At 38.4% G+C, this 15340-nt stretch overlaps 1 protein-coding gene across 2 annotated transcripts in view; it reads right to left on the bottom strand.

Annotated features, from left to right (window-relative positions):
* COL5A2 (collagen type V alpha 2 chain) overlaps positions 1 to 15340 on the bottom strand; it is a 151317-nt gene that overhangs the window by 125105 nt on the left and 10872 nt on the right. The window contains exon 2 of one of the 2 annotated variants that reach the window (XM_058421321.1): positions 7225 to 7318. The gene's annotated coding sequence lies outside the window, so the exon portion shown is untranslated. The remainder of the gene's footprint in view (positions 1 to 7224; positions 7319 to 15340) is intronic. The other variant, XM_058421322.1, reaches the window with a different exon arrangement.

Genomic DNA, 15340 nt, shown 5'->3' with positions numbered 1-15340 from the left:
GAGCTCTGGAGTTCCCTGCTGGAATCTGGCCAGAGCGCTGCTGTAACCAGCTCCTCTCTTCTGAAACACAGAAGGAGAACTTGTATGTCAGACACTAAAGCTGTTTAAAGAGCACTGAGCAACCAGAGACCGATTTCCTCTGCTTTGTTCTTTGCAGACCTACCTGTACCTGATGCAGGTCTGTGTAAAACTCCCACCTCTCTAAGACACCGGTTTCATAAACTGCTTCTGTACACAAGTATGAACAGTAAGGACACAATGTAGTTTTGATTCTGGTTTTTAGATTGGAGTAACCTACAGATCTTTTCACAACCATATGGCAAGTCTCATCATTACTTTCAAATAACAAAAATCCCACAGAATTAATATTTTTTTTTAAGTCCAAAGAATCATAATTCTAAAATGCCTGCACTTCTAATCTCAGAAACTAATTTAAAATAAAAATCAGAATTGAAGGTGCAATTTTTTTTTTCCCCTTAATTAAATATTCTCCACCAAGGAGTTCAGTGGTATATAAATAAAGAGGAACAGTTAGTTCATAAAGCAGGAAACATTTTATGAAAGGAATGCACTCTGAATTCACTCAGGCTTTGTTCCTTTAAGGCTTTGCTTGTGTGCTTCCCTAAGCAGGGAGCACAGACACAGGGGACATGGTTTCCTTCTGTTACCCTGCCTTTCCATGGGCATGTTACTCAAGTGAAGGGATGTTCAACCTGGATTCCAGACAGAGACAAACTTCTCTGCAAATTCCTGCTGTAGCCAAAGCATAGCATAACTGCTGCCACCTCTACTGCTCAGACACATCTTCTGTTTCACACAGAAACTATTTGGAAAAGATGAGAGGGTTTTCAGTAGGAGCAGGGAACTTTTTTTTTTCATTCACTGGAGACTAAACACAGACCTTTTTGGAACTCAGCTTTGACACTGGATGAAAGTAATAGCTGCAATCATAAAGCCAAGCTATTCTTTCAGCTCACATGGAAAACTTGTACAAAGTAAATGGTTATTTCATGAGCTTCTCAGACTGGAGTAAAAGCCATGTCATGAGTGGGTGTTAGTCTGGAGAAAGCACTTGCTTTTTCCTTTAGCTGCTAAGCAAAGGTTTTCCAATAAGGTATGCTCCTCCAGACGTGTGTGTTTCCCTGCTCATAGATCCTGATCCCCTGGCTTGCTCTAATACATGGCATGTTTCTGCTTTCTGCTTTTCAGCCAGAGAAGACAATCTATCCAATCACATCGGAAAACAACATCTCAGTGGAGAAAGATGTCCTCCTCAATGTAGATTACGCAGACATGCAGTAAACGTCTCTTCATCCAAGCCCTCTCTGTGCTACACTGTCTGGAGCACTTGCATTTTGGCAGCTCCGCTTCCTCACACTGGCCCTGCCTGCCTCAGCCACCTGGCCTTTATTGGGACACCAGCCACTCTTTTTCTCAGCACAGTAACACTGCAATTCCTGATCAAGTAAAAATGCATATGAAAAGCTCCACGTTAAGGTCCAAAATACACTGGAAATAAGAAATACGCCATAGCTCACTGACCACAAAGACAAATTACTAGACTTGGGACAACTGCTGAGGCAGTGGCCTCAGCTGCCTGGGGCAACTGGAATATTCAGCAATCATCTCCTCAGCTGGCACACTTCACACAGAATTTTAAGGAAACAAACCAACAGTTCACTTCTCTTTAAGAGCTACAAGGGAAATTGCAGTGGAGCAGCTCAGGCAACATGAAGCTAAGAATATTAATCTTATCCACTACTGCCAGGCAAGACACATCTTTTATTTACTTATATTAAAAATGCATTTGAGAAACCAAAGTTTTAGAGCAAAGTCCTTTCAGTGTTGTTACAAGAAGTGACATCCCTGGAAAGAGATAGACATTTTCAGCTCAAGCTGGCCACAATCCACTTGCAGATGCTGTTTTACACACCTACTTGTGTGTTATGTATGCACTTACGTATAAACAACAAGGCATTTCCAACTTTTATATTAAAGCTCTTTCTAAAGAAAGTGCCCCTGGGACAGTGTCTGTTAACAGCTTAAGTCCAAATATTTTCTGGACTGCAAACCCAGTTAATATTAATGAAAAATGTACTTAAGGCATGAAACACACATATTTCAATTTTATGTAAAGATGACATTTATATAATATTTTGTAAAACCCTAAAAATATTTAGGACATTTAATCTCCAGTATGCTACTTAGATGAATAATTTATCCTCACATCCTTGGAATACCCATATCTCTGACTTTATAATATCTTAACTTTATGTCCTTCATGGCTTGTCTCCTGCTAGATCACATCACTGTATGTATTTTGTCAACTGCTGCACATCTACAGTCACCGAAGAGTTAAGCCTGATGGCGTAGAAAATATTTTACAAATCAGAAAGCGTTTATAGTGTGCTGTTCATGTTACAGGGACTCTTCAAATTGCTTCCAGACAGTGGTATTTTTACAATGCCATCACAAAAGCAAATCCTATTCTAGCCATTCATGACTTGAGTGTGGCTTTAGACGAAAAGTGCCTGTGTCATAAATCAATCTTTGCCCAAACTGCTAAACAAAAACTCAGAAGTTCAGATAAAGCATTAAGGAGGTCAGGACAGGAATTGTCAAAGTCCTCTCCTGTCCTCACTTTTCAACTCTGCTCTTGCTGTCTGTGGGAACGGTTCATCTTAATTTCTGGAGGGTTTTGGTTTTCACTTTTTTCCTCGGTAAGTTAATCAGAACGTGAGCAGCAGTTGCACAAACAAAACTAAGAAATGCTGACTGCTATCAGGCACTCAGGAGTGAAAGGGAGGAGGAGCAAGAGAGGACCAGGCAGGCAGACACCGCAAATGTTTTTGCTGTTCCTGTTACGGTTCCTGCATTACTGTTTAACTTGGTCTGACATGACTGAATTTTTCTAAAGCAATATTCCAGACCTGCATGGGGCCTTGAAGTTTCCCCTCTGTCAGTAACACACAGCACTTCTGCACAGGAATAACCTGGAACTACTGCCAAGACCCAGCAGAAGGAGAGCCATACCTACAGTATTAATTTCTCCCATATAGTTTCCACTGCATAATTCATAGACAGGTCTTTGTCTTTCATACCAATGCTCCATCAGCTTTTTACAGACTGAAGAAAAGGTGTCCTTTTACTCATCTCTAGAGTATCTGTGGAAACATGAGCCAAAGCAAAGTGCCAGGCATCAGAAAACCCTGAGACCACTGCCCATATGGCAAACTCTGACAGATTATTTATACATAGTGTGTAAGAAGGGAACTAGAGTAATTTACAAGTACATTTTTAAAACTTTTCTTCTGATGACTGTAAAGTTAGTTGTCAGCAAATGTCACCCAGGAAGCGATAAGCACCTCAAGGTGACAACAGCTCCCATAGCACCGCCAAGAAGGGGCGTGGGGGAAGCACTGCTTCTTTGGGATTTGGCACTGTGTTCACCACTGCATTCCCCTCTCCACCTTTCTAATTTTGCAGTGTTCTTGTCCCACAGGCATGGAGAATTTATAAAACATTTTCACCCCAAAAATACACTCCAGAATATATATTAAATTTCACTTTTCCAAGGATGTGCAGGGAACTAGTCTGTTCACACTTTAACCCACTGTGAAAACAAAACCCTTAAAAAACAGGCAATTTTTTGGTTTGCCAGCCTAACCTAAAAAGAGCAATTGTAGCGCAGAGCTTTGGGAAGTCTGTTCTCTCGGCTTGTGTTTATTAAACTGGGGGAACACATGATTTAGCCACTTTGAGCTTTCACATTGACATTAAAAATAGCATGTCATGGGTTTACAACACTATAGAACCTCACGTTTGAGTTGGTTTGGGGTTGAGTTTTTTGGGTGGTGTGGAGTGAAGGCTTTTTTTTTAACTATAGAACTATCAGCAGTCCAGTTGGTTTGGAATTTTGCTTAGGATTTTTGGCTGTTCCTCTCCTTACAAGTCCTCTCATAATTTTTCATCAGTGTAATTCTTAAAATAGTGTTAGATCCTTCACCACATTTTATTATTCATTTTCGAATACAGTGATTTTGGAAGCCACAAATTAAGCTGCTTTCTGAATGTTCCAACCAAGGTTGCAGGGAGCCATGCAACCCTTTCCCAATACTCAAGTGTACTCTGGGAAGTTTCCAAAGAATAGGAGTTCAGTGTTCAACTACAGCTGAATTTGAATGGCAATACCTCACTATACAGCTGTGAAAATCTTCCTCATAAAGCCCAGCAGAATTCAGAAGTGCTTTAGAGATGTCATCCAGTTAAAAAAGCAAAACCTTGATTTTTTTTTTAAGAATAGAATTTCCCAAAACCAAAAAATCATGTTTTTTATGACTTTTCAATAAAACATTATGTGAGAGAATGTGCGAATTATAGTCCAACAAATATGGAGGAAAGGGTAACGCGGAAAAAAAAAAAACCAACCCACAAATTTATTTTTTTTTTAAGCAATAACAATTTCTCCTCTCCTTTCCCATTTCTTATTTGGTCTTAAACTCCAATGTCTCCCTTTACACAAGCCTCTTCTCTTTTCTCCTCTGCTACATAACTTAGTAATGTGTCCAATCTACCTGATGATAATCGCAGCTGAGAAAAAAAACCCCACACATCTGTGCAGCATGGAAGAGCATCAACCCCTCAGTGACTTACTGCAATGCTTTAAGTGCCTATTAAGTTCCTATGAGAGGAGAGAAGGAACAACAAAAAAATGAACTCAAATTTTATGAGCATAATTTAGATTTTTTTCTCTATTTTATAGAAATGCAGAACAAATTCAAACAATTTTAACCCTACAAGTTTTCTAGCAGGCAGAAGTTGCAAGGACTGTGTTACAATGACTGATGTTACAAACAAGACTTCTTCATTCTGGCCAATTTTAAATTACAGTTTTTCTGAAAGCCATAATAAGAACCATGTACTAATACCTGGATTCACTGAAGCAGCTGGGCTCAAGTGTAGTTGCTACCATTATTTAATCATTCCAGAGAGCATCTCTGTCACAAAACCAGGAAGTCAAAGCAGAAGTCAAGATGCTAAGAAAAAAGACTTCAAAGGCTAATGCAAACAATTTGTGCAAGCTTTACTGTTTTCAGAATTGATAAAACACAACCATTCTTAGATACTGCTCACATAAAATGCCCAATTATGTCTTTATAACTTACAAAACTCTATATAAACAGGTATGTCATTTTGATCCAGAATATCCCACCTGTAAAACCAATTTTGTAGGGTAAATGCAGTTCAGTGACAGGCCTGCACAAAGAAGCTCAAAGAGGCATTTTAGATAACCCTTCAAAAACTGGTCACATTTTTTGTGCCACAAATGCTGGCACATTAAAAAAAAAAAAAAAAAAAAAAAAAAAAAAAAAAAAAAAAAAAAAAGCTACTGGTTACTGATTTTGTAGTTTTTACCACCCTTAGTCTTCTAAATACTGGATTATTCACCAGCCCCAGAGGCACAGAGAATTTACCTGTGGGGTTTTGTGTGTCACATCTCTAATTCATACACTTTAAGAGCTGCCCTGGAACAGAAAACAATAAAAATTCCCCTCCTCAAGATTTATCACAGCAGTAAGTGGCACAAAGAATTCTGTTGGTTCTAATAAAGATAGACAAGGTAAGAACTGATATTTTCAGTTATCTTGATTTGGTGGCAACACCACCCACATTCCTCTGGATTTCTGGAATCTAGATGATTTGGTAATTTTTACCAAGTGGTCAAGTCCTATCACATAAATAAAAACCCCACCAGGAAAAAATAAAATAGTAGAATTTTAGAGGAAAAAGCTCCTTATGGCTATTTCTAAAAGATAAAAGGAAATGTTTTAGCAATTTCTATTAATGCTCAGATTAATTTTTTTAAATTTTTTTTTTCCTGGAAAATATAGGCAGGCAAGGTTTGAAACTGCAAATACTCTGTCACAAATAAGCTCTATGAGGGCAAACATCACAAAAATCTGGATAACAGACATACATATATCTCCAGGTGGGGGGTTTTTGGATTTGTGTGGAGGCAGGGTTTGGTGTGGAATTTTGGTTTGTTGGGTTTGTTGTTGTTGCTGTTTTTAAAGCAAGTAAATTACATAAAAAATGAAGCCACCTGAATCACTTATCAGGAACACAAAGAGATCAACTCCTTCACTTGGCAGCTGATTCATTTTGTTTTCTCCTTTAACATTTTGCATGTTTAGAAGTCCAGGTCAAAGTCAGTACATTCAAGGGTTATTTCCTCAAGTTCTTTGTGAAGGCTACAATCCACCTATGCTGCCCCTCCAGCTGACACAGCTGCATGCTACTGGAGAAGGTTTCTCCTGACTGCTTGTGGAAAAGCTCCTACAGTGCCTGGCACGCTTTGTCCGCTCCACCTAGTACCACCAGGTTTGTGAATTAACCTCTCAGCAACCTGGATGATTCACAGCTGTCATTAAAATTTCTTTTTGCTAACAAATGACCTATTTCTTTGCTCCTGTGAAAAATAATCCCAGAAATGTAATCAGTTACAGATGTAAAGCTAGCTTTTTAATTAACATTTTGCCATTGCTGATTGCTATACCTTTTCAAAGTTGTCTTTTCTCAGCAGGTAATTATTCTTAGAAAGATACACACCTTTCAGGCATAGGTTTGCTAAGACATTACCCTGTTTGGAAAAAAAAAATATCTTGCAAGTAACCTCTAGTGTTTAAAAAAGGGGAAATTGTAAAAGCGTGGTGTTTAACACAGAAAGCTGCATTTAATAGTGAAACACAAGAAATCCAATGCTGCCTGTGATAACGAAATGCAGTTTTATATTTTTAATCTAACATTCATGTATTTATTTTTAAGCACCTTTGAGAGCTGTTTTTACTAGAAACCAGTGACTCCTCTCTTTCACCCACCACATGGGAGTGAAAGTTGGAAGAATGCAGTAGGTACCATAATTATGGGAAGGAATCAGTCCCTTGGATTCAGCTCAGTGAACTCATAGAACAGTATTTTGTTAAATGAGTTAAAGTAGGTAATTTTAACTGCAAAAGGGAGGGGAGGAGCGGGGGAAGACAAAATAATACTAACAATATAAGGCAGGTAACCCTTAACAGAAGTTGAGCTCTAGCCGTTGCAGAAGTTCGTAGTGTTAAGTATCATTAACTCAGCCTCAATAAAATAATTTGTACTGCACACTATGCTGGAGTCTTAAATATTTTAAGAATATAATAAGAATCACAAAATATTTCTGCTACTTACTGCATACAACCTCTCCTTCAGAATAAAGATTCCACCACTCAGATCCAATCTTTTTCACTAAAACAGGTATTTCTTGCCAAGTAGATCAAATCTGCTATATAAAAAATTTCCAGTTACAACATTATACTTTAAAAATTACACATTTTGTTTTCAAACTAAGCCTTTCCCTCTGTAATGACTGTTTCATAGGCATGTTTATGCATACAAGATGACTTTTAGGAGACCTGCTCCTTTTATACCACACAATGAATCCATCATTGTGATTGCTAAACTTTGTCTCAGCAGATGGATAATGTGTTTTACGTGGAACGTGATACGATCTTAAACCTGGCTTAATTTGTCAGGATTTTGTCTGCAATACAGACAGGACAGTCCAGCATCAGAGGCTGGGCTATGGCCAGAAACAGTTAAAGGACTAAAACCCAAAGCTGACATCAATGGAACCCCAGGTCCAGCCTGACTGCCCACACAGACCCAGGTTCTGTGCAAGAGCAGGTGACTGGTACAGCCTAAGCAACAGCACTCATGCTGTGTTCAAAACCAGAACAAAACTAAAATTGACACTGCTCACTTCATAAAGTCTTTCAGAGGGAGCAGAATAAAAGCATTCAAAACCAGCATTTTGTTGTCTGTTTAAATATCTCTTAGATCTGCCCTTAGACATCTGATGTGAATCTTAAGATCAATAAATACTTCCAATAACCGGGATTTAATCATCCCATGATTCTAAATCTCAGGGTGCTTGTCTGCCAGAGTACTTAGGATAAATTCCCCAAAACGAGAAAAATACAAAGAAAATTGTACATTTTCATAGTTTATGAAATACCACAACATTCAATTTTACTTCTTAAAAGAAATCACGCTGCTTGATAGAGTAAATTACAAGGTATTATGAACTGAGATAGAGTTTATGGAAGCTCTGAAAAGAACTCTGTTGATGGACTGGACAAAGCTGTCTTATAGACGCAGATTGCTGAAATCCATTACATCCTCCAACTGTGGGGAGCCAGTACTTGTTACAGAAACCTGATTGTGGTGAACCCACAGCTCCCAAGGTCTCATTATCTGTGCGGAGGGAGTACATGTAATGGAACATTATTTTCAGTGAAGGGTTGTTACTGGAAATGCTGTATGAGAACTAGGTCTCAGTCTAATGTCTGCCATATTCCTGGCAAGTTTTGCACCTTTAAAAATCTTACGTCCTGGCATCATATTCTACTTAGGTTGTCTATCTTCACAAACAGATCAGTAACTTTCCACAGCGCAACACAGAGGTTTTGTAAACGCATTGTTCCATATATCATCGTGACCAGATTTTTTTTCCAAAGTAAAATCAGTGCAAATGGACAAATTCAGTCAGGCTGAGCATGGCAGCAATCTGTAGAGTGCCAGAGGAAGGTCACACTGCCGGCACACAGAGCCAAGGGCAAGCCAGGAGATGCCCTCCTGGCTTGCTCAGTGCCCAACCTCAGAAGCTCATGGCAGGGAAAAGAAAGTGAGCTGCCACATGAAGAACCCAGTAGGAGATGCAGATTTAGTCAGATAATTTAATGTATGCTAAATAGAATTCCCCTATGTTCTTAGAGCTAAAGTGCAGAAAAAACACTGTTCTGCAACTGAAGTGAATGGAAAAATGCTAAGAAAGCCAGGATTGGACAAGACTTGTGAGTCACTACAGAGCTATCCAAAGGGATACAGAGGTCGGCCACTCGCTAGAACGTGGGCTGAAACAGTCACTGATTTATTTTCCAAGAATCCCAATAAGAGGCACTCTCAGGGGAGCACAAGACAAGAGACTTTGCCATGATTGCAGCTACAAAGATAACTACAGTTCAGAAATTCTGGCAAACTTGAGAAGCTACAGTAGGAAGTCAAAGCTGTACTCTGAAAGTTCTGAGAATGCAAGCACGGAGCAGGAAGTGAGATATTACAATGGCATAACTGCTAGGAGAGCTTGGGAGTACTAAGTGCATTTTTTAATTGATTTATTCAGATGCATTCTTACCAAAAGGTCAAGCTTTAGTGTTTGGGACTGCTATTTTATGACTAAGTTTTTATAGACAGCTTTGGACATCCCTCTCTGAATTACAGGGCTGTGGGTATTCCTTGTTAGGAAGGAATATAGGTAGTTACATTTACTGCTGTACTCAGAACTCAGCTCCCCCTTTCATTCCACAGAAGTGGTGGATTCCAGTTACTGCTTTCAGACTAGAGAAAAAGACAGACACGTAGGAATACTTGAGGAAATGAAAAATTTAGAACATAAAATTTGATATAAGCCATCCTTTCTGCTTTGGGTTTTGGAACAGTCTGAAGGTTAATTGTAAGATTTAATAATTCTCTTGATTATTAATTTTAAATCAAATTCTGAAATCTACCTCTAAGGCACTAGATGACTTAATTTAACTACATAAATTGCAATTAAACTAAAACACTGAACCTTGGCTAGCTACTGCTTTCCTCTTCCATAATCTAAAATTGAAACATTTAATCTGCCTGGCAGAGACATTTTATTTACCAGTATCCTTAGAAGTCACCAAGTTCAAGCTGACTCTGAGTAAGTCCTGCAAACCCCTGGTCTTTGAACCCCAGCAAGATGATTTTATGTGCAGCTCAACCACATTAGTAACAGGGAGCTACAGCTCTGGCAGCTCAAATTGTATCTGCAGCACATGGAACTACACGTTAAGGAAACTCTGACAGAAATTGGGCAGAAAGAGGAGAAATTACCTTACACGACACCATAAAGCACAGGCCCCATATAAAATTAAATTTATAAAAGCCATAGTTTTAAATGAGAAATTGAGAAAGGCAATGGAAATACAGCATGTCAACTTCTTGATTTATGAGCAGTTCAAGGCTGAAGACAAACCCCTGCAATTTGGGTGCTACAAACTAAAGACTTATAGAACTGATCCAAGTGATGAAGACTATAGTTCTAGGAAGCCACCTTTTGTCAGCTGATTTTGTCACCTTCCCATCTGCCCCAAATACACCTAGGGCATTATGTTCATTCTCAAACTCAATTTTGTGCAACACATGGGTTACTTATCTGATTTATCATCTTTAAGTAGAATGAACAAGAACCATGATTGACTTTCCCTTCTTTGAAACCTTCTGTTGTCAGCAGCATTTTTCCAGTGTTGCTAAAGGGAGGGCTGGACCACAGCAGCCATACTAAAGGTCACTGAGCTGTGATTGAGAACTTCTTCACTGTCTCCATTGCCCCACACACTGCTCTTTCTGCTTGACTCAGAGGCTCAGGTTATCTCTGATTAGTGTTTGATGAAGGTTCTTATTCAGAGGCAAGAAAAATAAAATTAAAGCAAAGCTATGACCAGGGTCTCTATCCTCCCATGACTTAAATCTTCGTGTTTAACCATTAAAGCAGAGGTTACATTTTGCAGCCACAATCTTTTTCCTTTGCATGATAAAATATATCACCATCCTGTAATATTTTTCATGGTGTATGTATTTTAATTGGGGAAAGTAACAACAAAACTGTATAAAATCACTGTGCCAGACGTTGATGTAGTTGAAGAGGAATCCCAGAGATATAAGACTGCAAGCCACAGTCCATCTAGGAAGCCAACCTGGAAAGCATGACTAGTACTGTGGGTAATGCTGGAGTTTGAACATCTGTATTTTCTTCCAGAAATGAAAAAACTCACACCCTGGAATTTTTTAAAGCTACATATATCAATGCATGGTCTGCAAATGCTGTGAGCTTTTACATTATATTTACTGTCTGCTTTTTAAACTAACCTCACTTTGAGTGTAGACATGACCCTTCATTTTTGTCTAGAAAAGATGACTAATAGGATTCTAGTTAGAAAAGTGCAGTTTTCAAAATATTATCCTGTGCTTTGCATCAACTGTCTACACCAAGATGGGAAATATTAATCATTGTAGCAGTCTGCCACACACAAATAGATTAATTTAACAGATGTACGATTTAAGTAAAACTCTGAGCTCATGATGAAAAATTTGGAGTAAATCCAGTAGAAGGAAAATAAAGCACAGAACTTATTAAAGGAAGAAATGTGAGAAAGAATTGTGCTAAACATTCCTCTTATTCTTGCCTTCTTAGGAGGACACCATGCTGGGCAAGCTTAGGGAAGATCTGCCTGCTCCCTGAGGAAAAAATGGGGAAGAAGAGATTCATCAGCCCTCACCCCTGGAAAGCTGAATCCTGCACAGTCATTACTTGCACACAAGAAGAGAAAGAGTGTGTGTAAAAATCCTAGACAATGACTCAGTGCCTACAAAGAGGCATTCTTTTGTCTGACTTCCACTGCTGGTTAGATTTATGATCTGAGACACAAGTAAATCCCTTTGCATGAAAGTCAAAAGGATATTCATTTCTGACTTGATGCAAAAAGCTACAGAAAAAGATAGAAAGTTCTTAAACTTCAATAGGATTTGTAACTGTGTCACTGAACCAAAAGATGACAACTTTTTTCTCCTGGATAAAACTCATAAAATCCACATGAATGGAAGTTCTTCAGTTTTTCAGTAGATCAAGACAAAAATCCTTAAAGAAAGACAATCCTCTTTAATACTCAAAATATTACTTCATCTCTCAAAACATTAACATACCATTTCCATAACATCAGTTGGTCTTACTACCACCAAGCAGGAAAATTTCAGTAAGTAGAGTATTTAATTTGCAGTCTTACTACACAGCTAGAAATATACTGGCAGGTTGTAATTCTTTAAGAATTATAAGCTATAATATATGATGTGGCTACTTTTTGGCTTCTCCATATTTCTAAAATGGACCAGTATTTCCATTTATTAACCAAGTTATTACAGCTTTAACATATTTTAAATTTAAATACTCCTGTCAGAGTAAACTCAAACAACTGATTACTTGATTTTATTGTGTGGAAGGCCTTAGAGGTACCAGATAAAGTTTATGTTGTAACAGCATTATGGTGAGAACAGGAAAGAGTAAGAGAGAAGTGAGTGTAACAGGTGGGAATGCAAATCACGGACAAAACTACACAGTAATAAGCAGATAGGATGATTAAGCAATATAAAATTAAAAATAATCTCCTGGCTAAATATTACTGGTTATTTGAGGTACCTCCAGGTTGACAGGAATTATAAAGGTGGCCTCAGATAGGGACAGGGTTTCTTCTTGTCAGGATAGTCTACAAAACAGTGTATGAAATACAACTTTTAAATGAACAATACAAATATCCAGAGCCTTTCTTACTCATAGCTGCATATTCCAACCTAGGAACTCATTTGAAAAAGGGAGTGTCAGAGAAAACATCTTTACTGATTAGAAGTGAATTAATAGTACTGTGAAATGGAGTACAGATAGTATTAATTTGGAGACAAACATCCCAGAAGCAGCCTTTTTAACTGATAAAACACTGTACTTTCCTTGCACAAGACAAATTGAGTTGTCATTGAGGTGAGTTTTTAAAACATACGTTGTCCATAACATAATTATGATGTCCATAACACAATACAGACTTATTCTTCCTTGCGTGCTTGTTGAGCTTGGTCTCCCCTTCATCTTTCCCCTCCTGCCCACACCCCCACCCCAAAAAAAAGGACAGAAATCTTGATATTTGCCAAAAAGCCCAAGTTTGTAGTAATTCTCACTGCTAAAAAGCAAATAAAAAAGACCTAGTATAAATAGTCACATAAATGGTAAAAGTCTACTGTTAGTGACTATCTCCTTTTAGAGGATATCAGCATCAAATAGCACCTGCTAATACTTCAGTATTTTCTAAAGTTCCAGTGTTCTCATCCCTTCATGTCATTTTGCTCTGTGTTCAGATCCTGGGGCATGGCAGGGTGGGGAGTACACTCTATTCTCGATTAGGGAAAAAGTTGTGGGTTTTTTTCATATCATTCATACCTTAATTTATGTCACAAATGTGAATTAGGTTTTTTACAACAAATATAAAGCAGCAAAGCATGTATGCTAGGGCATATGGAGCTCCTATTTTTGATGTCCATTGTCCTGTTTTTACAAGGTAATACAAATAAAGAAAGACAAGAATGAGATACATTTCTGGCTAAGACCACTTTCTTATTTCTATTACAAATCCAGCTTCAGAGAATAATGGAAAATTTCCTGTTCATTCCTATGTTCTCTTAAAATTTAATCTATTTCAACTCTGTGGTTTAGACATGTTTTCATACTTTCTCTTGCTTTTTTTCCAGTAACTTATTCTAATACAAACATTAGTTCAGCATTCCTTTCAATTAGAGCAACGTTCCAATTCTCTCACAGTCAGTATTCTCTCTTACCAAAGAGATTTTTTTTTCAGTACTACTAAGCTAAAGTTACTGATCTACTTTTCTTCACCTTCTCCCTCCTCTGAGGGCCTAATGCAAAATGCAATTGTGTAAGTTGATAGTAGAAAACATCAATTTTCTAGTGGTAATAGTAGAAAAACTTATCAAGACTTAAACAATAAGATTGTATTAATTGTATCAACTATTAAGCACTTAAATTATATATACATACATACATATATATATCCCAAGGTACTGCTTGCTGTGTTCCTCTCAGTGATCAGAGGTGAACAGGAACCTCTACAGGCAATTCAAGTCACAGATGGGTTTTACTTTGGTTCACTAAAACTACTTCAAAACAGATTTTTATACTCCCCTCAAAACTGAAGGTGTCAGTCAAGAAATAGCATCCCTAATCCTGAACTCTTTCTCTCTACTATGTGGGAATGCCATCCTTTGGCAGTCATGCTGGCCAAACATGCTGGCACCAGGTTTCACATCACTGTGGCCATTAAAAGCAAAGCCAGCCAGCATCTGCTTCCATTACACAGAGTAACTTTTCCCTGGCAAAGTAATGTCAAAAGTTCTTTCAGCCCATTAATCACAACAAGCCAAGAATTCTCTACAATCCTCCCAAAGGTGAAACACAGAACCTGACCCAGAAATCAGATTCAGTCACTGGCCTCAGAACATCTGCCTTGCTAGTCTATCCAAGGTCCTTTTCCCACATACATACACTTCAATGGGTTGAGCTGGCATCATTTGTGACATCAAGGACTATTATTCACTTAGAATAATGACTATTTATTTCTTTAAGTTATGAGGCATCTTGGTAAAGCTAATACATTTATGTTAGTCTGCTCTTTGTAATCAGTGTCTAGTAAAAATAATTTGCCTGTAAACAATTAGCACAACATAAATGCAAAATCTGTGAAGATTTCCACAGGCTGCACTTCCACTATAGTTACAGCAACTGGACGTAAAATACAACTAGAACTGGCTATACAACAACAGCTCATATTAGCTGAGCAAAATGGCTGTTGTTTTGTTGATATAATTTATCAAATCACTTTTTTAAGCAATGATTTTATTTTTAAAAAAGTCCCTTGATCAGACAGCAGCTCTCATCTCCAATTCAGCTGCAGGCGATGACTCCTCACAAGCAGGCTCTCACCATCCAGCCTGCTGAGGCACTGGCAGCCCCTGGGGCAGAGGGGAACACGCAGACGTCCCCGGACAGCACAGACCAACACTGACATCTGGTGCCAGCAGAGCCATTTTACACGGGGACAAAGTTCTCACTTGGCACCTCACTGAAGAGTTCCTAGTCTGACACCAAGCTAAATCAGCATCTCCTACTCTGCACCAAACTCCAGCAGAGTCTGACTACTGGGAAAAGAAAAGAAACAGTAAAAACACCAGGAGAAGAAAGTGAGAGAACACTAATAAGATTTTTTCTGTAATGCACTTTTTCCAAAATGGTGCTATTGGCTGTCATATTGCAAGATAATTTTAGCTGCTGCTAAAATAGAGACCCCCATTGTTGTGAGAACAGTATTAAGATAATCTGTGCAGGGTGAGCAAAGCTTGCACAGCAGAAAAAGCACAAATGTTGTTTCCCTCTGAAGGCAAGGGCTTAGACTGTGGCTGGCATGAGCTTACCTTGCTTGAACGGCTACAAGCACTGCATGTCCTATTTTGTGGGCAGAAGAATTCCTCTGTGCCAGCACTTTTTGGCTACTGGCCCAGAACAAACTGTCCCTAGGCAATGGAGCATGGAGCCCAATCTGTATCAATGAGTCTAGCACAGATAGGGTTTGGGGTGCAATTTTTATATGCACACCTAACATCCATT

This window comes from Hirundo rustica, chromosome 7 (genome assembly GCF_015227805.2).
Source record: "Hirundo rustica isolate bHirRus1 chromosome 7, bHirRus1.pri.v3, whole genome shotgun sequence".
Lineage (NCBI taxonomy): Eukaryota > Metazoa > Chordata > Aves > Passeriformes > Hirundinidae > Hirundo > Hirundo rustica.
The sequence above is the reverse complement of the archived record's forward strand: the minus strand, read 5'-3'. Positions and strand labels throughout refer to the sequence as shown.